The sequence below is a fragment of the Bos taurus genome, chromosome 7, assembly GCF_002263795.3.
Source record: "Bos taurus isolate L1 Dominette 01449 registration number 42190680 breed Hereford chromosome 7, ARS-UCD2.0, whole genome shotgun sequence".
In the NCBI taxonomy this organism is placed as follows: Eukaryota; Metazoa; Chordata; class Mammalia; order Artiodactyla; family Bovidae; genus Bos; species Bos taurus.
The window spans coordinates 22165531-22186648 of NC_037334.1; the positions used below are offsets into that span (position 1 = coordinate 22165531).

Consider the following 21118-nt stretch of genomic DNA (forward strand, 5'->3'; position numbering starts at 1 on the left):
GGAACAGATGCCCTTGGGAGATGCCCTTGGGACTCAGCCTAGGGTGGGGGTTGAGGGAAGGGCCGAAACAGGAACAATCTCCGGCTGAAGTTGAGGCCAACCCAGGGGACCGCCCAGAGTTGGAAGCAGCCCCGAGTGGGGTGTGTAGTGAAACTGATGAAGCAGCCCTTGAGGATACCTTCCTGTGAAGTGCCAGGGGCTGACCAGAGAACCAAGACCCTAACCTGCCCTGTCCTGGCCCTGGGGCCACAAATCTCTAGATACAGTCTGCTCTATTCAGGCCAATACAGCCTTCCTTCAAGGCCCAGCCCTCTCCTGTCAGTCAATAGCCTGGATTCCAAGGAGATCTGAGTCTTGATAGGGGCACTTCGTCTTCACGGGATGCCCACTCCACAGTTCTGGCCACTCCAGGACCCAGAGGGTACACAAAGAAGAACCCAAGAAACTCCCGTTTCAGTGTAGCCTATGTGGCCCGACTCTAGGACCCATGGCCTCTGGCCTTCTTTGGGTCTGTTCACTAAGCAGTCTGTTGATCAAGGCTAGGAACCTGTGAGTGTGCGGGGTGGAAAGAACAGCAGTCTGGGGCAGGGCTGGATGGGGAGGGGCTGTGGGGACCTTCTGCAGGGCCAGAGCTTGGCCCTATAGTGATAGGGAGCAAGGCAGGCCTTAGCAATATTCGAGGGGCCACTCCCGTACTCTTGCCTGGAGAATCCCATGGATGGAGGAACCTGGTAGGCTGCAGTCCATGGGGTCGCTAAGAGTTGGACACGACTGAGAGACTTCAATTTGACTTTTCACTTTCATGCAGCATTGGAGAAGGAAATGGCAACCCATTCCAGTGTTCTTGCCTGGAGAATCCCAGGGACAGGGGAGCCTGGTGGGCTGCTGTCTATGGGGTCGCACAGAGTCGGACACGACTGAAGTGACTTAGCAGCAGCAGCAGCAGCAAAGGGGAGGAGACAGCCAGGGGCATGGGCACCAGGTAACATCTGGAAAGAAGGTCTGAAGTGATGTAGCTTTTGAAGTGAACTAAAGGCAATGCCCCACATATCCTGGGATGACAGGGCTAGTCAAGGAGGGAACAAAGCTGGCCTGTGAGCTGTGTTTGGTGCAGCAGAACTCAGGGGAGGGCGTGCCTGTGACAGAGGGAGTTTCCCAGCTTTAGTTTTGTGCCATTTGATCCCTCAACAAACTTTTTGAATGCATGCTGTGTGTTTAGCCTAGACCTGATTAAGTAGGCTTGGAGATGTGGGGACTCCCCACCCTGGCGCAACCCCCCTGGGGGCTGAGAGGCTAGAGGCTCTACAGAAAACCAGCCTCTGAAGATCCAAACAGGGACAAAGCCAATTCTGACAATTGGAGCCTAGTTACTGGCCTTGAGCCAGATTCCAGGGCAGACATGAAAGCTGAACCAATTCTCATCAGGAAACTCAGCCTTGGGAAGGGTGAGCGTCCACCCCAAGCTCACATATTTTCTATGCACTCAATCAGGGGTTTAGACCCTGCATTGGTGACTTATGCCATGTCCCTTGCATCAGAGTCTAGACATGTCCTGATCATGCCTGCAGTCCCCAATAGCACCCCTGTCGGACCTGCTTTGTCTCTGTTTTTACAGAGAAAACCCATCTGCTCTGGGACCCAACAAAGGGACTGCCGGCAGCAGGGTAGGGGCAGGTTTACCCAGCTGGGCCCAAGGAGGCTCTGGCCCTGAGGCCTGGGAGTGGAGAGTGTTGGGAGGAATGGAGGGAGGCAGCAGACAGGTGGGAGAGCCAGGGGCAGCCCAGCCCAAGTAGGGAAGTGATAGAACAGGTTGATGGAGGTGGGAGTGAGGCCCATGTAACTGAGTGCTTTCTTCAAGAAAGCAGCTTACAAAGGCCCTGTGGTCTCAGCCCCTGCCTCAAAGACACCCACAAGCTTACCCTCTCTCCTGCTTCTTGCTCAGCCCAGAGGGTACAGTCGGCTTGCCCTAGAATCACCCAGCCTCTCCTAGCACCAAATGCCTCAGTGCTGCTACCTGTAGCCCCCAAATAGAGGCCCAATGCTGGGGTTCTCACCAGCTTCCCGTGAAAGTTGAAGGCTTCTATCAGCCAGCCACACTGGGTCCCTGAGCAGAGAAGCTGCCTTCTTTTACAAATCAGCTTCTCCAGGCAGAACAGAAGAGGGATCAGGAAACAACTGGATGGTCCGTTCTGTTCCCTAGACGCTCTCGGCCTTGGTGTGACCATCACCATACTCTAGCATAAGCAGGGGCTCAGGATCCATCCCTCTGCAGCTCTGGGGGAGAGACATGGCTGTCAGGGGCAGGTCAGACTACTGAAAGTGCAAGGATGACAAAGAGGAACAAGCGTGGGAGGCGGCCCAGGAACCTAATTACTGAGGCTCCTGAGACACATGCCACTGCTCCTCTGTCAGCTTGGGACTCGCTCCCTGGGCCTGGTGTCCTGGCACAGCTTAGCTCTGTGCTCTGCCCCAGGCCACACATCCACAGACACTCACGTTTGGCAGCGACCTGGCCAGGACACTCTGTTCTCCTGACTGAAGACTTTCCTCCTCTTCTGACCATTAGAGCTGACACTGGGGCCACTCAGAGAGAAGGCCAGGCCACTTCCATATTTCTAGGCTTTCAGTGAAATAAATATGGAAAAAATGTGAGAACAATGTTTGTTGTAAGGATTTTTTTATTTATTTGTTTACCTAATGGTTGCACTGGGTCTCACTGTGGTGCATGGGCTCTTCATCGCTGTGTGCTCGCTTTCTGTAATTGAGGCAAGCGGGGGCTACTCTTTCTTGGGGCGCACAGGCTTCTCATTGCGGTGGTTTCGCATGTTGTGAAGCACAGGCTCTAGGTGCATGGACTCAGTAGTTGTGGCGCACAGGCTTAGTTGCTCCTTGGCATGTGGGGTCTTAGTTCCTGGACCAGGGATTGAACCTGTGTCCTCTGAATTGGCGGGCTGACCACTGAACCACCAGGGAAGTCCCTGAAAATTGTGTTTCAAGAATCATGGTTTATAATATTTATGCTTTGGTCATTTATTCAACAAATATTTTTGAGAGCCTCCTATGAGTCAGGCACTATTTTAGGCCTGAGTATTGAATGACTAAATGCTTGTAACACACATGTAAAATGTATAGCCTAATTTGGAGATAACTTCAAAGATTTAAATTCCAGACTTCCTAGTCCTTCTCCTCAAGATGAACCTTAGCAGCCCCTACCCCTCATACCTTTCTTACTGGTATAGATTTAGTCTCTATCTCCTACTACCCAAGAGTCTTGGAGACCACGATGAGATTGGTGGAGGCCTCAAAGACTTCCCCAAGATTCCAGCAAGCATGGCCCTGTTTCCAGCCTGTCGTCCCAGCTGCATCCTCTGTCTCTAAGGGCCACCCACCCCTCTACAGCACCAGCAACTTTGGTCTCTGATTTGTCTTGATGAAATGCCCTGCCTGGTGGTGCCCAGCACTGCCAACTGGTGCCTGTGGTGCCTTTAGCGACTGAGTCACAGGCTGGCATGGACTGTTCAGGCTGACTTCACCTCCGGGCCTGGCTTTGGGACACCCCAGCTGTGACCACCTGGTGTGAGCCTGGCCGTCTGTGTTGCTATGAGAGTGGAGCAGAGCTGTGCCCCTAGAGTGCAGCGGCTGCCAGCTGGCCCCAGGGTGTGGGAACCCAGGTGCAGGGGGCCATGGGGATTAGAGCAGAAAAAGCCATATACAGGCCTGGAAGGGTGAAGCTGGCTTCAGGCTACTCCAGGCCCATGGGGTGAATGGGCTGCAGGAGAAGCCCATTCATGAGTCAGCCTCATGTCCTGGGTGGCTATATTTTTGGCTCCCAGGAATCTTCAAAAATCCTTTCCCACTTACTTTTCCTCCCAAGGCTAGGCCCATAGCTGTGCAGACCCAGGCTCAGCAGTGGGACGAGGGCAGAGTCCTCAGTGTCGGGGTCTGAGTTCTTCACACCCCACATCTCTTGTTCCCACCCCCTACAAAGAGTGTACATGTGATGTGGCCCCTGCTGAGAGAACACCCGATCAGATTGTTTGCTGCCTGTGAGATCATCTTATTTGCAGGAAGGTAGGATTGCCTAAGGAACAGGAGAGGCAGGGTTGAGGGGGTGTAGAGGGGTGCCTCTCCCACTCGGGAAGCCAGGATTGCTCAAAGAGAATGTATAATGAGCTTTCTACGTGCTGAGAGTTAAGCAAGAACTGTCTCATCTCAGGGAAGAGGAAGGGAAAATGGCAGATCTGGAACTGGACATGCGCTGAATGTTGGAATGGACTCTGCCCACAACTCTGGAACCAGCAGGCCCTGAGAGGTAGCTGTGTCTAGGATTAAACAAGCTGACCACAAAGAGCTGTGACATTGGGCGTTCAAGCATGCAGCCTTGTTGGCCCAGCCAAGGAACACAAGCATTCTCCCTCTGAGAACTGTGGTGTTCCTGAGCCAGAGTTCCCACAATTATTGTTAAGATCTATTTATTATGCTAACACCAAGGCAGCCCCCTGCAAAGAAAATCGCAGATCCATCTAATTTGTGAATACAGCAAAGTGATTTCCATAGTATGTTAAAATAGTTATCGACTTGGTGATTTTCTAGGATTGTAAGCTTGATTTAACATTATAAAATCCATTGATTAATAGATTAAAGAGAAAAAAGGAACATTGTGATCAGCCCAAAAGACATTTGATAAAACTCACCAGCTATTCACAGTAAAAAGTTGGAAAATTGAAGAGGAGGAAACATTAACTTTTTAAATACCATATGTGTGCGTGTGTGCTCAGTCGTGTCTGACTCTGCCACTCCATGGACTGTAGCCCACCAGATTCCTCTGTCCATCGGATTTTCCAGGCAAGAATACTGGTGTGTGTTGCCACTTCCCCCTTCAGGGCATCTTCCCAACCCAGAGAGTAAACCTGCTTCTAACACATTGCTGGCGATTCTTTACCACTGAGCCACTGGGGAAGCCCTAAATGACATATACTGGAAACCAAGAGCCAATATTGGACTCCAACTCTACAGTTCCCATTACCGTCCAAACAACGGACATTATCCAAACAATGTCCCTTCACTACTGCCGTGAAGTGCTGCTTGGAGGTCCTTACTAGGACTATAAGGTGGAAAAAAAAGAAATAATGGATTAGTAAAAGAAGTAAGTAATGGAGAGTCAGAGGGTCATTGCTGGCAGATGTTATCATAGTTGTGTCTTCATAAAATCCGGGAGAATCAATTGAAAAACTCCCATGACTAGTAGAGGGATCTAGTCAGATGGAGCAGAATAAGGTATATTCGTATATGTGTTCAGATTTTTAATACCTTTTAAAACGATTAAGTCACAACTACTGATACTTACCGCTGGTGATAGTGCTTTGAAACATTTACATTTTCTAGGTTACGTGTTTTGTCGGGGTTTTAATTTTATGTAAATAAATTTGTATTGTATTTATAAATAGAAAGAGGAAGGTAATAAAATGAAAAATAAAGAAAAGAAGAAAAGGATAAACTTTCCTTTTTATGTGAAAACCTTACAATAATATACTTCCACTTGGCCCTCCCTTCCTTTCGATTGAGTTGTACATTTACTGCTACAAACATGATGAACTCCATAATGAAGAGTTGTTATTTTTGCTTTAAATACTCAGTTGTCTCTTAAATTGTTTAGGAAACAAGAAAATATATTTTATATCTACTTATTACAGACCTTTGTTCTTTTGTTTAGAGCCAAGTTTCCATCAGGTATCATTTCTCCTCAGCATTAAGAACTTCCTTGAACATTTCTGGTAATGCAGGTTCACTGGTGATAAATTCTCTCAGCTTTTTTAAAAATTCAAAATATTTTTATTTCTCATTTATTTTATAGAGATAGTTTTTCTGGATATAGAATTCTTGGTTGATTTTTAATAGCATATTTAATATGCTATATATTTTTTATGTTTTCATGTTTTCTGGCTTACATGACTTCTGATGATTGATAAGTGTTCATTCTTATCATTGTTCCTCTTAATGTAACGTATTTGTGCCTTTCATTGTTTTTAAGATGTTTTCTTTGGTTTTAAGAGATTTGATTATGATGTGCCTGGATGTGGTTTCCTTTGTATTTATCCTGGTTGAGGTTTTATAATCCTAAGCTTTTGGGGATGATGAGTTAATAATTTTTAAAATAAAATTTAGAATTTTAGTCACTATTTTATTTAAAGTTTCACCATAATCTCTTTCCTTTCCTTCTGGGACTCTAATTTTATGCATACTAGTCTGCCTGATATTGTTTCCAGGTCATTTCCCTGAAGCTCTGTTCACTTTTTTTCAGTCTATTTTCTTTCTGTGTTTGCATTTAAATGGTTTCTATTGACTTGATTTCAAGTTTATTGAACTTTTCTTTTGCAGAACCCAGTCTTAACGACTACCTGGTAAAACTTTCATTTTACAGATTATGTTTTTCAGTTCTAGAATTTCCATTTAGTTCTTTTTTACAGTTTCCATTTCTCTGCTGAGATGGCATATCTGTTCATTTATTATGTCCATCTTATCACTGAAAAATTCTTAAACATATTTATAATAGGTGTTTTAAAGTCCTTATCTGCTATTTCCAGTAACTGTGTTATCTCTGAATCTGTTTCTATTCTCCTGGCTATATATCATATTTTCCTGTGTCTTCATATGTCTGGTAATATTTGATTGTATGTTGGGAACTGTGGACAGTACATTGGTGAGTCTGGATTATGCTCTTCTTTATGGAGTGTTGAGTTTGTTTCATTGGGCAGTAAATCTACCAGAGGCTTAATTTGATCTTATTGAGGCTTTGTTAGGGCCTCAATAAGTAAAGTAATGTATTCTGTGTGGCTCAGTTCAGTTCAGTTGCTCAGTCGTGTCCAACTCTTTGTGACCTCATGGACTGCAGCACGCCAGGCTTCTCTATCCATCACCAAGTCCTGGAGCTTACTCAAACTCATATCCATTGAGTCAGTGATGCCATACAACCAGCTCATCCTCTGTTGTCCCCTTCTCCTCCCACCTTCAATCTTTCCCAGCCTCAGGGTCTTTTTAAATGAATCAGTTCTTTGCATCAGGTGGCCAAAGTATTGGAGTTTCAGCTTCAGCATCAGTCCTTCCAATGAGTATTCAGGACTGTTTTCCTTCAGGATAGACTGGTTGGATCTCTTTGCAGTCTAAGGGACTCTCAAGAGTCTCCTCCAACACCACAGTTCTATATGGCTCAGTTCAGTTCAATTCAGTCGCTCAGTCCTGTCTGACTCTTTGCGACCCCATGAATCACAGCACGCCAGGCCTCCCTGTCCATCACCAACTCCCGGAGTTCACTCAGACTCACGTCCATCGAGTCAGTGATGCCATCCAGCCATCTCATCCTCTGTCATCCCCTTCTCCTCCTGCCCCCAATCCCTCCCAGCATCACAGTCTTTTCCAATGAGTCAACTCTACACATGAGGTGGCCAAAGTACTGGAGTTTCAGCTTTAGCATCATTCCTTCCAAAGAAATCCCAGGGCTGATCTCCTTCAGAATGGACTGGTTGGATCTCCTTGCAGTCCAAGGGACTCTCAAGAGTCTTCTCCAACACCACAGTTCAAAAGCATCAATTCTTCAGCGCTCAGCTTTCTTCACAGTCCAACTCTCACATCCATACATGACCACAGGAAAAACCATAGCCTTGACTAGACGGACCTTTGTTGGCAAAGTAATATCTCTGCTTTTCAATATGCTATCTAGGTTGGTCTTTTAATTTCATGGCTGCAGTCACCATCTGCAGTGATTTTGGAGTCCCAAAAAATAAAGTCTGACACTGTTTCCACTGTTTCCCCATCTATTTCCCATGAAGTGATGGGACCAGATGCCATGATCTTCGTTTTCTGAATGTCTATATGGCTAGAGTGGCCCTATTCCTAAGGTATGGACTTTCTAAGATTTTAATTAAATGTTCAGGGTTTTCAGCAAGGTCTTTCCACCCTGGCCAGATCAGGTCTCAGCCCTGTGTGAACTCTGGAAGCTCCGTTTAGTTCACAGACTCAGAGTTTTTTTTTTATCCCTCAGGCTTCAAAGAGTCTTTCTCTGCAACTGTGCAACTTAGACAAAGAGTGTATCTGGGCAGATTTCTAGAGCTCCTTCTCCATGCAGCTCCCTCCTTACTCTTTAATATCCTGCCCCACAAGTTCAGCCACCTCAGTAACCTCTATCTCTGATCTCTATTTCCTTTACTCATCTACTTTGCTCTGTTTGGGCTCCACTTCCTTCTGCCTTATTTTGGAAAATGCCCTAGGAAAAGAACTTTAGTGAAAGTGGAATTCACCTCTTGTGTTTCCTTTCTCTCAAGAATGAAGGTTGTTTGATGTCCAATGCCTGTAATCAGTTACTGTAAATGTTTTATCTAGCTTTGTATTTGTTTACAGTGGAGAAGTTAGTTTATTACCAGTTACTCACCCATGGTTGGAATCTAATAAAATTTTAAAAGAAGAAAGGAAAATAGGGAGCCTTAATTCAGAATGTGGATGTGATGCCACAGGTGTCTGAGACTCTAAGCTGGAGCTGAAAACAGCTGGGCCAGTGGGGCCTATCCCTTTCCAGTATTTTCTAATCCGGTGTCAGAATTGAACCGAATAAAACTTCCAGTTCTGGCCATGGTGGCAGGTAGTATCAGAATAATACTCCTGCCAAAAACAATTAAGAAACTTGGATGAAATATAAAGGACAACTCTTTGAGGACATTGGAGAACAACTAATGCAGGTAAGAATTGAAGGATTATGATCCTTGAGAAAAGGGAATAATGTGTAGTGAGTTTCACATTTACCCTGGCTTTTCCCCTGAAGATTTCCCACATTGGTGTGTGGAACAACTGGAACTTTCATACACTGCTGCTGGGAGAGTAATTTTGTACAACCATCTAGAAAAATGGTTGGAAGTAACAACTATAGCTAAATATGTGTATATCCTATGACCTAGCGATTCCACTTCTGGGTTTATATTCTACATAAGTGAATGTTTATTTCCACTAGGAAATAAGAATGTACGTGTGCAAATATATACAAAGCAGTTTTATTTAAAATAACTAAAAACTGGAAACAGTCCAAATGTTTGCCAACAATACAATGGATAAATTATGACATATTCAAATAATGGAATACCTACAGCAATGAAACAGAATGATAGACCACCAAAAACAGCAAGATGGGGCACTACCACAACCATAATGTTCAATTTAAGAAGCAGACATAAAAGTATATAGTGTATAAGTTCGCTTTTATAAAATTCAAAATCTGAAAAAAATAATCAAAGAAGAAAGAATAGTAGTCAACTTTGGGAAGGTTTATTGACTATCATCAGGTTACAAGGGACATTATGGAAATAGTCTATATCTTGATCTAAGTGATGGTAATATGAATTTACATGAATTTGAAACACATTGGGCTATATGTTAAGCAGTTTTCTTTTTGTTGATTGTGTGTGTTTGTGTGTGTGTGTGTGCACTCGGTTGTGTCTGATTCAGGCAAGAATCCTGGAGTGGGTTGCCATTTCCTACTCCAGGGGATCTTCCCAATCTAGGGATCAAACCCACATCTCTTACGTAGTACCACCTGATTATATCTTAATACGTTTTTAAATAAAAGTTTAAAGTGGCCCTGGCTGCACATGCCATTCCACGCCTGCTGGCAGGAGTCTCTGAAGTTCAAGCAGCTTTCCAGTGGGCAGAAGGAGGCCCTGCCTGGCCAGCACAGGCTTCCATGTGAATTAGTCATCCCCCTCCCCCAGCCTTTTTGTTTTTTTATTTTTGGCCACACAGCATGGCTTGTGGGATCTTAGTTCCCCAACCAGGGCTGAACCTGGCCTCTCAGCAGTGAGAGTATGGAGTCCTAACCACTGGTTCAGTTCAGTTCAGTTCAGTCGCTCAGTCGTGTCTGACGCTTTGCGACTCCGTGAAGTGCAGCACGCCAGGCCTCCCTGTCCATCACCAACTGCCAGAGTCTACCCAAACCGCCAGGGAATTCCCCCACCCCAGCCTTTGGACCTTCTGTCTCCCAGACCTCCATTACTCCCCCTGGCTGACTTTTCAGAGGCCCAAACCCCACTCCCTTAACTGACCACTAGGAGGTGAGATACCCTTCTGCAGGTTCTCTCAGCCCCTGTGACTCATCATCAGTTTTCTTGTCTGTGTCATTGCCCCCTCCCCTGCCAAAAAAGAACCCCATTAGCTCTGTCAAAGGCTGTTGTCAGACTCACCTCAGCTCTGTGTCTGTCCCTGGGCACCGAGGACTTGGCACCGAGAATGTGTCAGCAATTATTTATTGACCTACTGAAAGTAAGTGAGGGTGTAGAAGGCTTCTGAATTAGCCTTAGGCTGAGTGATCCTATTGTGAAAGAAAGCAGATAGGCCTGGCTGCCCCTCAGTATAGCCAGGGCAGTCCCGAAACTAGGTAGGTCACTGAGCTGGCCCCCCAAGTGTAGGCTGCAGGCAGCTTTCCCAAAGTCCATGTCTTCCTCCTGGCTTGGTGCTCCCATAGATTGAATCCAACCAAAAGTCATAGGGCAGGAGCATCTGCTGTGTCATCATGTAGGTTGGCAGTCAGGAGCACAAAGCAGGAGGGGAGAGACAGACAAGGGTCTGAAGGAGCAAGCAGAAGTGTCCTCCTCAGATGCTGTCTGTGAAGTGTTAGGTTCCACTCCCTGGAACGGAGAGAGTGCTCCATCCCTTAGCTGCCCTATCAGAGAAGCACTTGGAGCATCAGGGGAACCCAAAAGAGGACGGCCCATCCCTTCTCCTGTGGCCCCTCTCTTCAAGGAATCACCTCAATAGGAGCCATGATATTCTATGCACGCTCAGAGTCCTATCAGCGGCCTCCTGATCTCCTTACCTAACTTCACTGAGCTACTGGCCCTTGGGTTTTCTTTAGGCCTACTGGATCCTATGGCCTGAGGCTCCCCCCAGGCTGCAAGTCAACTTAACTGGCTGTGAAGGGCCTTGGTCACCCATGGTACTCTCTCTGCCTTTCCCACTACCAGAGGTCCCAGCATTGGAGGTATTCCATATGGCCTGGAAAACATCTCTATCTGCCCATGTTTATAGTTGCTCCTGTTTATGCAGTTCTAGGCAAGGGCTCCTGTTAAACCTTGGCAGGTTGTAGGAATAGAGCCCAAGATCAAGAACTGAGGGGCTTTTTGAGCAAAACTGGGACTGCTCCTTTAACTGGGTGGCCCATGGTGGGTTCCACGCGCCCTCTGCTGGCCATCCTCATTTTTGCAGCTGGAGCTGTTGGGGCAAGACCAGAGCATCAGAATTCTTCCAAAGAGATTTGAGGCCTCATTGCATGTCAGCCCAGGGACACAGATAACTGCTCTTGTTCTGGGATGAAGTAAAGAAAAAAAATTCCAGGTCTTGATGAAGGTAACGGGTCAGCCTCGCCTAGATGTATTTGGTGACTGTTGGAATGAGAGAATAAAGCTTGCTCCCGAGACTATTGACACATGACCGTGTCTGATGGCCAGACACTGCACGATAGCCACGTCTCTACCTTCACTCTTCAGCCAGGGAGATACCCTGTCCAAACTATCCCTGCTCGCCTTGGAGGTGTGACTCCTGCGGGTGATAGAAGCGGACATCTTTCTGATTCCAAGCATCAACTGACTGGTTCACGGTTAGGGATAAAGTCAGATTCTGGTTCAATGTTAACATTAAGTTGTGAAACAGAGTCAAGGCTAAGGGCACAGCCAAAGTACAGAGCACAGAATCTTCTCCTTCTCGTGTGAGAGGCCAAGTCCCACAAGCTTGTGCACGCGTGCACACCTCTATGTGCCTGTGTGCATGTGCCTGCGTGTCCAGTGGGTAAGGATCCTCCCACCAAAGGCTGTGGCCAGGTCAGTCAAGCTTCTCACAGGTTCATGCGAATGATGGACACAGGGAAAAATGTAGAAAACTACAAAAAGTAAAATTGTGAATATGAAATGCTAGTAACTATAACATTATGTCATGGAAACTAGTTAACTGCGACTCAGCCGTGTTTTTACTGGGTAAGTACAAAATGTGCTTGTATGAGATGTGAGTGTGCTGGAGTAAGTTTGATGTGGTGTGGAGTAGTGAGAGGCTCCAGAGGAATGAATGCCTTGGCCTCCCTGTGGAGGGTCAGAGTCTGGAGCAGCGTTCCTTGGACAGAGGACGGGGCTCACCAGCAAGATCAGATGACTGCATCTCCTCAAGGCGCTGGGGGAGAGTCAGAGCCACAACCACAGCTGATACAGGCCGGGTGGCTGAGGGCTGGAGAGAGCCCACAGGAGGGATTGGACTCCTAAAGGCCTCATCCACAAGGGTGACTCAGGATCCTGTGATTGTGTGGAAGCAGACATACCAAATCATACAACTGTTTTGTACAAATCAGCAAAGAATACCCCATTTGCAATTCGTTTTATTTCTATCTACTGGTACATTGTCATAAATAATCAAATCTACAATGTCTGTGATGGGAATGGAGCCCCAGGCTTGTGCAGTACAGACTTTGCACAACTTGACTGGGCCAGGGTCACTCGTGGATGGATATCCACCTCATTCCGGACAGAATATGAGGTGCCTTAGAAACATGCATCACTAGAGCAGAAGTGCATTCACTTAAAAATAGGAGCGTGGCGGGGGGAATGAAGCACAGGGTGAGGAAGGGTGATGTTAGTTAGTGCCAAGACCATGATTAACTGGGTGGTTTGTGGAAGGAGCCTCATCATGGGGGACACCAGACGCTGTGATTAAGGATTCCATGTCAGTCTGAAACTCTCAAGGGTGCTGCTATGATCTCTAGGGGTAACCAACCCTCTCCCCGTTCTCGTGTTTTCTGAGGGCTGCCATTGTTTTCTTTTAGCAAGACCTACTTTGGGGTGGCAGGGTCAGGGGAGCCAAGGATGAAAAGACCTTGTTCTGGGTGTGAATTAAGGCCTCAGCCTGAAGAAGGAGCACAGAATGGGGAGCAGAACTTTCAATAAATATTTGCTGAATAAATGAATGAACATAGGCTTCCTGGTCTACCTCCTTATTAATTCTTAAATCTGCCAGCTTCTTTCTCTATGCATTGCCATTCCCTACTTGAGACCAGCATCAGCTGTCATGTAGACCCTACACCACCCCCATCCCCAGTCACTCCCAGGCTCTGCTCCCCCTTCTCTTCCTCCCGACAGCAGGCAGACAAGATGCTCTCCCTAGATCCCAAATGGGATCCTGCTCCTCCCTAGCTTTCACCCTGGGGTGGCTGCCCCCTGCCCTCAGCATCATATCCAAACCCATTTTGGGGGCCCACGAAGTCAAGGGTGCTCTGTCCCGAGGACACTGCAGTCTCACCTCTTGTTTCTCCTGTGCCCTCTGCTCTACTGGCTTCCTGATATTTTGACAAGGATTTAAAAAAAAAAAATAGTAAAACCACTGAATGTTCAGCCTTTTAAACAGTAGCTAAGTCAGATGTTCGAGAGCTATCCCCACTCTCACCTCATCCTCACTCATCCCTAATCCCTCCCCCAGCCCAAGGCTGGGGGAGGAGAGACAGGATGACAGTGGGAGTAGGATGGGGCTCTGTGTTGTAATAACAATAATTTAAAAAACATATTTCTAATATCAGGATTTCTAAGCACTGCACCTAGCTAACTCCTGGCCCTCTGGGTACTGGCACCAGCCCAGAAGCTTCTTGCTCAAGATGGAAGTGGGACGAGTGTGGTGAGGAGGGAAGACCAAGTCTAAGCCCGTTGTCTCCACCCTGAGGGCCTGCCCTGGACCTGCTGGGTAATTATAGCTCGCAAGGCCCTGGATGCCTTTCTCCACCCTGTAATGACAGCCCAGCTTGTGCTTGCATTGCTGTCTTGAGTTGCAAGGGTCCATGGAGGAGGCAGCTAGGAGGGGACTTGTAGCCATTCCACTGGGTCTGTCTCATTTTTGCATGCACCAAGTGGACGCTCTGGGGGGACCCACTTGGCCCTGTCCAGGGCTGGCACCGCAGGCTCCTGGGGATTCTGCCAGATTCTCTGCATCTACCCTAGGGTCCTACACCAGGCTGTAAGACCAGACTATCTGCGAGGCCCTAATTCTGAAGCAGTAGGGCCACCACTGGGCTTCCCAGGTGGTGCTAAAGGTAAATAACCTGTCTGCCCACGCAGGAGACATATGAGATATGGGTCTGATCCCTGGGTCAGGAAGATCCCCTGAAGGAGGGCATGGCAACCCACTCCAGTATTCTTGCCTGGAGAATCCCATCGACAGAGGAGCCTGGTGGGCTATACAATCCATAGGGTCACAGAGTCGGACACGACTGAAGCCACTTGGCATGCACGCAAGGCCACCACTAGGTGGCCCCACTCAAGCTGCACTTCTTGCCCTCTCTCCCCCGCCCTGAGTCAAGCTATATCTAGTCTTTTCTTGGTCCCTAAAGGGAGGAACCTGGAGAGGAGGGTTGGACCCAAAGTCCAGGTGCGTGCTGACTGTGTTGAAGGGTAGAGATGTGTGTCAACATGCACAATACCCTCTGCGGCACTGATCTCAGGAACCCTGCTCTGGGGAATTCCATGGAGGGACCAGGCGCTCATAAACCCTGGCCACGTTTCCGGCTATTGTGGTAGTTTCCAGTCTGGGAGACCTCCTGCTTCCCAGGTCAGGGATCACAGGTGAGTGGGGAAAGGCAGGAGCAGGGCAGGCTCAGGATGCCTCTTCAGACCCCTGCCTTTTAGAGCAGGGGTCCTCAGCATTTTTGGCACCAGGGACCAGTTTTTGTGGAAGACAACTTTTCCATGGATGAGGGAGGGGAATGTTTTCGGGATGATTCAAGCACATTATATTTATTGTGCACTTTATTTCTCTTATTATTACATTATGATATATAATGAAATAATTATACAACTAACCACAATGCAGAATCATAAGGCATTAGATTCTTCCAAGGAGCGCACAACCTAGATCCCTCACATGCACAGTTCTTGGTAGGGTTCATGCTTCTGTGAGAATCTAACAGGACACAGAGGTCAGGCGGTAACGTGAGCGATGGGGAGTGGCTGTAAATACAGATGAAGCTTCACTACTCACCCTTCTGCTATGTGGACCGGTATGGGTCCTTAGCTCGGGGGATGGGGACCCCCTGGGTTTAGAGCAAAAGGCTGCATCACACCTGCCTTCCCATTCATCCAGTTACCTGTCTGTCTAGCACAGATATTTTTGTCATCTCTTTCTGGAGAGATGCCAGGTCCTTCTATGGGGTGGGGGTGGTGGGTAGACATGTCTAGCCTGCTTTGAAGAGCCATTGGCCAGGGTTACCATTTAGAGACAGCATGGGGGAAGGGTTTCATTTGGTGATGCCCCAAATGAAACCAGGCTGGGGTCAAAGTTGGCAGTCACCTGATCTTGAGCCCAAGAAGGGTTTCTAAGACTGGGACTAGGTGGGCGTCTGTTCACCTGCCAGTTTTCCCCACTAGACAGAGCCCCTTTGATCTTCATGGTCCCTGAACCCCTAGCCAGGGCCTCAGCTGGTGCCCATCAAATGTTTGTGGAGTGAATGCACGAATGAATAGGATAGAGCCATTACCAGAAGGGACGTGTGGCTTTATTTACACAGCAGATTTGGGAGGAAGGGGGTGTGACATGGCTGCTCAAAGTGACTCTTGATTTATTAAGTGACCCAAAATGTGTGTACTTAGTGAAGCCTGTGGAGGCCACATTAGTGGGACATGTCCATTTATTCATTCCTGTATTTTTCTTTCCCACTCTCTGTCTAGGTTCTGGGTTCTAGGCTCTGTGCTGGACCTGGATACACAGTGATAAACAGGCCAGAAGCAGCTCCCATCCCTAGGAAGGCAAAGTGGTGAAGGATGCAGACATGACAGTCAGATCATCCTGATTACCCAGGTGAGTCCAAAGTCCAACAGTAAGTAGCCTTCTATGAGACAGAGGAGGAGTAGAAGGAGACACTTAGGAACGACTGGGGCCCAGGACGCTGAGGCTCTGCTGGGGCCTCAGTCAGGCTTTTGGCTACAGTTTTATGGAACAAGGCTTTAAGGAGACACCCATCCCTTCATGTAGTCATGAAATATTTATTGACTCCCAGTTTTGTGTTAGCTGCTGAGGATGTGATGATTGACAAAAACACACGTTGTTTATGTAGTCCTGGAGACCCCAGGCCAGCGTGTGTGTGTGTGTGTGTGTGTGTGTGTGTGTGTGTGTGTGTAGTGGTGGGCAAGGCAGGGGGAACAGACATTAAACTAAACAATCATTCAACTATAGCAACTGCTGCAAGTGTTACAAAGCATGTAGGGCATGAAAGGCTATTACAGGAGGTTTTGACCTGGTCAGGGAAGCGAGGAAATTCCTTCTGGGAGGATCTGAAGGATTTAATTGGGGAGGAGGGACATTTTGCTAGAGAGAAAGAAAAGAATGTGCAAAGGCCTGGGAGTGGAATGGGGAGGGGAAATGGCCAGTTAGAGGGCCTGGAGGGGAAAGTCAGTGCGGGTGGAGAAGTGAGCAGAGGCCAAACCATTCGCGGCCTTGTGGGTCACTTTGAGGACTTTTTTCCTGAGAGCAATGCAGTTTACTAAGCTGAAAGTGATGGGTTCAGAGCTGCATTCTGAGGAGGTCACTGTATGGAAGAGAGACAGGAGGAAGCAATGGAGGGGGCAGTCAGCTGGGAAACTGCTGCAGTCATTCAAGGGCGAGAGGATGGAGACCCGGGCTGCAGGACTCATTTTGCCCCAGATAAAACCTAATTCGCAACTCTCACGTTTTGCCTTTTTTTTTTTTTTAAGTACACATCTCTTTGATATTTAGACGCCTGTGCCAAGTTATTAAAGGATGGCATCCCATGGTCATATATTAAAAAAAGCAAAGAGGATGGAGAAAAATGAGTGGATTAGAAAGAGATTTAGGTGGTAGAATTGAACAGACGTGGGATATGGAAGGACACAGCCTGGGCTAGGGAAGAGGGAAGTGCTGAGGGTGATTCCCAGACTTCCAGTGAGGTAACTGGGGGTGGGGGTGGGGGTGGGTTCCCCAGTGAGGCAGGGAGTACCAGAGGCATGGAGCAGGAGAAGGGGAAAGAGCATGAACTCCACATTGGGCATGCTTTGACTGAGGAACCTGTGGACACTCAGCAGGATGTAGACTGTGCAGCCAGTCTGGAGTTCAGGAGTCAGGGGCAAGGGTAGGGAGACAAATGTGCTTCATTTGTGTGTAGGAAGAAGTTCTAGTAAGAAAGAGAATAGGAAAGTAGAGTGCCTAGGCCTGAACTCTAGGGAACCCCTAGACTAATAGGGAGGGAGGGGGATGAGGTTGGGGCGAAAATGGGCAGACTTGGCCAGAGAGGATAGTGTGGGACAAGAGTGTTTCCGGGAGGTAGTGACCAAAGGCTGCTGGGTGTCAGGTGGTGCTGGGGGCTTTGTCAAATGAGGACTGGAGAGTGGGATGTTGAATTTAGACTTGGAGGTTACGGAGAATTTGTTTGGTTTTGTGAGGGGGACAGAAGGCCCACTGCAGGGTTCTGAGGTTTGGGAGAAAAGTGAGGACAGATTGCTCTTTCAGAGAATTTTGCTGTGGTCGAGAAGGAGAGAGATACTGCAGTAGCTGGTGAGGTCTAATGCGGTTTTGTTTCCATAGTGAAAGTGAAAGTCGCTCAGTTGTGTCCGACTCTTTGTGACCCCATGGACTATACAGTTCATGGAATTCTCTAGGCAAGAAGACTGGAGTGGGTAGCCTTTCCTTCTCCAAGGGATCTTCCCAACCCAAGTATCGAACCCTGGTCTCCCGCATTGCAGGCAGATTCTTTACCAGCTGAGCCACAAGGGAAGCCGTTTACTGTTTCCACAGTTACTGCTAAGTCGCTTCAGTCATGTTCGACTCTGTGCGACCCCATAGACGGCAGCCCATCAGGTTCCTCTGTCCCTGGGATTCTCCAGGCAAGAACACTGGAGTGGGTTGCCATTTCCTTCTCCAATGCATGAAAGTGAAAAGTGAAAGTGAAGTCGCTCAGTGGTGCCCGACTCTTAGCGACCCCATGGACTGCAGCCTACCAGGCTCCTCTGTCCATGGGATTTTCCAGGCAACAGTACTGGAATGGGGTGCCATTGCCTTCTCCGGTTTCCACAGTAGAGGTCTGAAAATATTTTTAAAAATATTTATTTATTTATTTGGCTACACTGGGTCTTAGTTGCAGCACACAGGATCTAGTTCCCCGAACAGGGATTGAACCTGGGCCCCCTGCATTGGGAGCACGGAGTCTTTAGCCACAGGACCACTAAGGAGGTCCCAAGGCCTGTCAATATTTATAGGTCAAGGGGTGGAGCCATTTGAGAGGAGGAGGTTGAACATTCAAGATAGAGAAGGGATGATCCATCCAGCAAGCTCCTGAGAAGGGGGAGAGGATGGGAGGACCTGGGCAAACAGAGGGAGGCTCCCCGTGGTATAACAGGGTATAGTAGAGGCAGGAAAGTCTCTCTGTTTGGTTTTAGTTGAGCTCTGGGGAGATCAGCTGGTGGCTGAGGAAGGCCAGAACAGAGGTTCACTCCGTGTTTTATGTGTTGTGTGTATTTCTGTGTGTGCTCAGGCCTTCCCCAGGTCTGGGCTGCCAGCCTGGACGGTGTGCCACAGGGAATATCCCCACACTTGTCTGGGCGGAGGCTGGGCACCTCCCACTCCGGGCTAGCTCCCTGATGAGATTCTCAGACAGTGTTTCCCCTCATTCATGAGCAGAAAGGTTCACAGAACAGGCGTGGGAACCTGCTCTGTGGCCAGGGCCTCCGCTAGCTCAGGCCGAGATTTGCAGCATCCCTGCCTTCACTCCCTCCCAGACTGGATTGGCTGAAAGTGGCGTCCACTATTTTTGGCCCGTATTGTATATAAGGGCTCGGGAAAAACAAAGGTTGACTCCAATGTGCCCCCCTGCCCACCCCCCGCTTTGACCAGTCTTCGATGGTCTCCCTTCTCATCAACCTATTCAGCCACACATTTCATCACCAGGAGTGCCGTATCCAGGAGCTGGGGACAGCCTGAATCCCTTTGGGAACCTGGTCCTGGGGGTGGATCCCAGATCTTTTTCAGGTCCTTCTCCACTGTTCCCTTCCCTGATAATCCAGCTCCAGGGCCGGGTGACCCCAGACCCCGTCACCTGATGGTGATGATGATGGGGAGGCGAGGGTAGGAGCGGTATATCCAGCAGGACCACCGAGGAAACGGGCCTGAGCTGGGGCCAGGGGAGTCGGCCAGCATCCAGGGATGCTCCCCCCACCGCACTAATCTCCGGTCGTGCGCTCCTCTCTAGCTGCCCAGGGGGCGGGGGAGGAGGGCGGGCAGAGTCCCACAAGGGAGCGCCGAGGGGAGGCGGGCGCCGCGTACGTGCGGCGAGCGGCCGGCCGCATGAAGGGCGCGGGCGGCCGGCCCCCGCCGCGTCCCGGGCCCGCTCCCGGCTCCCCGCTCCCGGCTCCCGCGCGGCCGGGCGGCCCGGGTCTTCCCGGGGATCGCCGGCGGTGGCGCTCCCGGCTGAGGCTGTCGGGGCGCGGAACCGGGGGCCTGGGACGCGCGGGGGGTGCTGGTGGGAGCGGGGTTGGGGGTGGGCGGGAGGTAGGGAACCCGGGGGGAGAGGGAGGTGGGGACGTGGCGGCGGCTCAAGCGGGCGGAGCCGGCAGCGGCGGGAGGTGGAGCCGCCCAGGAGGAGGTGCCGAGTGGGCCCGGCGCCGCCGCGGGAGGTTCTGGAAACGCCGGGAGCGGCGCGTGTCCGGGTGAGCGTCCCGCCTGCCTGGCAGCCCGGTCCGCCGCGGGGCTCGGGTACCGGCCGGGGTCACCGGGCCGAACCTTCTGCCCGCGCGGGGCCGGCAGCTGGGGGCCGGGGGTCGCGCCGTCCGGGCCGCAGCCCCGCGCCGTCCGCCCTGTTTCTGCACCCGCATGGGTTCCTGTCCCGCTGCCGAGTCCCCTCCCCGAGATAAGGGCGGTGAGGTCAGCGGCGCCTTTCCTGCCGGTCCCTTCGGGGCGGTCGGACCGGGTGGGGAGAGTGGCCGCCCCGAGGGTCAGGCTCCCGGGAAGGGGCGGCCCGGCCCCAGGGCACCCGGAGCTTGGAGGAGGCAGGGGCGCCGGGCAGGCCTCTAGGGGCCGCTTGGTGTTAGGTCCACCTTCCTCCATCCAGATGCTTGGGAGTCTGTAGCCTTGGCCTGTTTGGTTCCCATTAAGACAGGCTATTGGATGATAAAGTTTTTTTTTTTTTTTCTTCTCTCCAGTTTTGCCTCAGCAGCCGCGGAGACTGTAACTAGTTAACTAATTCAAGAAACGAACCCTTCAGTGTTAATCAGAAACTGCAAGGAGTTGCTGGCCTAGTGGGGCACGTGGACTGGAGACCAGGAAAGGCCAGGCCCCGGTCAGTGTGGTGAGTGCTGTGCTCACAGGGAGCACTGGACTGTGGGTACTTGGTAGAGGACAGGATGCTTCAGGCCAGAGGACTTCCTGGAGGAGGTGACCCATGAGCTGGAGTGGTCAGATGAAGGTTGAGTAAAGGGTAACCCAGACAGAGGAATAGCCTGTGTGAATGGAAGCTGACCTGGGCACTCTAGAGGAAGCAAGGAAATGGGGGGAGGGACGCTTTAGTGGATAGCTGCCTACAGACCCTGTCCAGAGAGCTCAAATGAGAAGACAGTGCCTGGTATTGTGTCCTGTATGTGGAGGGTGCTCAGTGAACCCTTGCAGCATGAATGTGGATGCGGAGTTTCCTTTTCCAGGGCAGAGGCCCCTGGTCTCTGTTTCGAATTGACACCTTTCAGATGGAGAAGAATATCAAAGTCCCTCCCAAGGCTGAGGCTGGTGTCTTCTGCTGTAGAGTGATACCTGAGGCTTGTGCTGCTTGATGTAAACAATCTGAAGCTCAACAACCTCAGCCCTTTTGGAGGAGATCCTGGCCCTGAGATCAAGAGTTGGGGAACATTGCTTTTGCAGCTTAGGGCATTCTCAGATGTTCCTGATTCTGCAGAGATCCACTGTCCCCCTAAGAATTTAGAGAACAGTTTTGAAAGCTGCTGCCCATGTCACATCTGGGATAGCAGATTCCATGATTTAATTCTCTGTTAAATGAACCGTGGTTTCCTTTGGCTTGTGCTCAGAGAGTCTCTGAAGCTTCCAGGATGCAGTTTCTCACTTTGTT

At 49.5% G+C, this 21118-nt stretch overlaps 1 protein-coding gene across 8 annotated transcripts in view; it reads left to right on the forward strand.

Annotated features, from left to right (window-relative positions):
- Positions 1 to 21118, forward strand: part of P4HA2 (prolyl 4-hydroxylase subunit alpha 2) — a 71002-nt gene that overhangs the window by 18445 nt on the left and 31439 nt on the right. For 2 of the 8 annotated variants that reach the window (XM_024993983.2, XM_059888011.1), the window contains exons 2-3: positions 15726 to 15855; positions 20205 to 20350. The gene's annotated coding sequence lies outside the window, so the exon portion shown is untranslated. Of the gene's footprint in view, positions 1 to 15725; positions 15856 to 19612; positions 19927 to 20204; positions 20351 to 21118 lie in introns of those variants that run through there. The other 6 variants (NM_001034293.2, NM_001159409.1, XM_024993984.2 and 3 more) reach the window with 4 other exon arrangements.